The sequence below is a fragment of the Arachis ipaensis genome, chromosome B03 (assembly GCF_000816755.2).
Source record: "Arachis ipaensis cultivar K30076 chromosome B03, Araip1.1, whole genome shotgun sequence".
Taxonomy (NCBI): Eukaryota; Viridiplantae; Streptophyta; class Magnoliopsida; order Fabales; family Fabaceae; genus Arachis; species Arachis ipaensis.
Window position 1 is genome coordinate 21,079,715 of NC_029787.2, and position 2,802 is coordinate 21,082,516.

Consider the following 2,802-nt stretch of genomic DNA (forward strand, 5'->3'; position numbering starts at 1 on the left):
CTTAAAACTCTTAAAACTCATACGACACTTATAAGTTATAATCTCACTTTCGTTGCTCTCTCTTTCTTGTAATTAGATATCACTTCTTTTCTTTTGCACTCACAAGCAAGGTTCAGAAAATCGGACCGGTAATCAAACCGCTCTAGTCACTGATTTATTAGTTTATTGGTCTAACCGGTGGTTCAACTGAAAAAACCGTTTTAAAATAGAATAATAAATAAATTATAAATACACATCCTAAAATATAATTATAGTCTAATATAAATCTTAAAATATCTTCGAAATTTAGAACACTACATAAAATATCATCAACCAAATACATATGATCTTATTAAAATCTAAACTCAAAAGTTAAATAGTAATAAAAGCATATCTAAATATTAAATCCCAACATCATGGTTTATCAATCATCAAAATCCGCAAGAACTTGTTGCAAATCTGCTTCGGTGGGATGATCTTCACCTTCATTCCCACCCTGTTGAGCAGAAGAATCAAGAGATGCAGCATAAAGACCACTACTACCACCGCCACTTTGATATAAATCAGCATCAATTTCACCTAATAAAATACACATGTTATCATTATATTAAAAAGGGTTAAGTTCAATTTTGGTCCCAACGTAGAGGTCAAAAATCGGAATCGTCCATAACTTTTTTTTTGCTACAAAATGGTCCCCAAAGTTTCAGTTTGTTTTAAAACTATCCTTTTTACCAATTTTATTTTTTTTATTACCAAATTACCCCTCATTAAAAGAATTATAAAATAAATAAATAAAACCGCAGCCTTCCTTGCTTCACCACCGCCATACCCGCCGCTTCTTCTTCTTCTTCTTCTTCTTCTTCTTCTTCTTCTTTTGTAAATTCTGTGAATTGGATTTTTTGTGAAATTTGTTGTGGAACATTGTTGTTGCTGAAATTTAAATTTGTAGTATTGTTGTTGTTGATTCTGGGTTCTTGATGATGATGATGATTTTCTGAGTTGAGTTTTTGTTTGCCTGAGTTTGAATTCTGGATCTATTTTCTGAGTTTTTGATGAGGATAACGATGATGATGTTGATTTTCTAATGGATCTGAGTTCTGGGTTTGATGAGGATGACGATGATGATGTTGATTTTCTGATGGTGATGATGATGCTGATGATGATGATGATGATGATGGTGGTGGTGGTGGTGGTGGTGTGGGGTGGGTTGATGGGATGAGGTGAAGCAAGGGAATAAAAATGGCATGGGGTCGAGGTGATGACATTAGGATGTGGTGGTGGTGGAGGGTGTGGTGGTGGTGGTGGTGGTGGCGGGTGTGGTGGTGGTGGTGGTGCTTATGCTTGTGTTTCTGCTGGTGCTTTGCATGATTTTGGGAAAGAAGGGATATGGGCATTTTGGTCCGAAGGACAATTTTAAAACAAACTGAAACTTTGGGGACCATTTTGTAGCAAAAAAAAAGTTAGGGACGATTCCGATTTTCGACCTCTACGTTGGGGACCAAAATCGAACTTAACCCTATTAAAAACTAACAACATTCTAATAAATCATTAGAAACTAAATATACTATACTCACGCAATAAGTCATCCACATTACTAGGAAGATCAGGCTCTTTCTCTACAACCTCTTCAGTCATCCAAAAGTCAACTTGACTGATGCTTTCATAATCAATTGGATCATATTGTGTCTTTTGTTTTCTTTCTTCTTTTGCTTTCTTTTGCTTTCAAACACAATGAAAATTAACAGCATGTTCTTAACCACAACACAAGATCATATCTACCTACAGCATTCAGCCATTCAACAAAACACAATTCAACCTAGTGCTTACAACATTCAGCCATTCAACACAACACAATTCTGCCTACAGCATTCAGCCATTCAACACAACACAATTCTGCCTAGTGCCTACAGCATTCAGCCATTCAACACAACACAAAAATATCAATTGGCTAGAAAACACCAAAACAGCAAGACACATTAGGCGTTCTAAAGCAGCAAAACACCAAAACATCAAAGCAGCAAAACACCAAAACAAGACAACATCAACATTAGGCGTTCTGGAATCAGAACCATACATTCTAACATAGAAGATGAGAGTATCAAACAGAGAAGATGAAATAGAGCAGTCACTCACCTGGGTGCTGACGAAGCGAAGACCAGCGAAGACGAAGCGAGAGGCCAGCGAAGACGAAGCGGCGGTGCTGAGGACCAGGCGACAGCGGTGGCGCTGACGACCTAAGGACCGCAGGAACGATGGGGGGCTACTGGGTTGGGAATGCTTTAGAGGGCTAGGGTTCACCGTTCACATGTGGAGTGAAACTGAGATGAATGAATGGGGGAAGAGACCAGGCGACGGCGGTGGCGCTGACGACCTGAGAACTCCGGCGACGGCTGTGGCTACTGGGCTGGGATTTGGGAATGCTTCAGAGGGCTAAGGTTAATGAGAGTGTGAGACTGAAATTTGGGAATGGGGGAAGAAGGGGGGTTCACGAGTGGTAACCGGGTCGGGTTCCACTTTTTTTTTTAAACAATTAAAAACGGCGCCGTTTTACTGTTTTAGAGGAACCGACCGGTCACCGGTCCGGTCCAACCGGTCAGTTTTCAGCCAGTTCACAAGTTTCCTCGCGGTTTTCACTCCAGCAATTATTAGAGGAGGACCGAACCGCTTGCATCGCCGGTTCGCAGTTAAACTGGTCGAACCGGCCGGTCCGGTCCGATTTTCAGAACCTTGCTCACAAGTGATATTTCTCATTCATCTTTTAACTTGTTGCCATGCTCATTTATACTTATGCTACACACTCACCTAATTTTATATATATATATA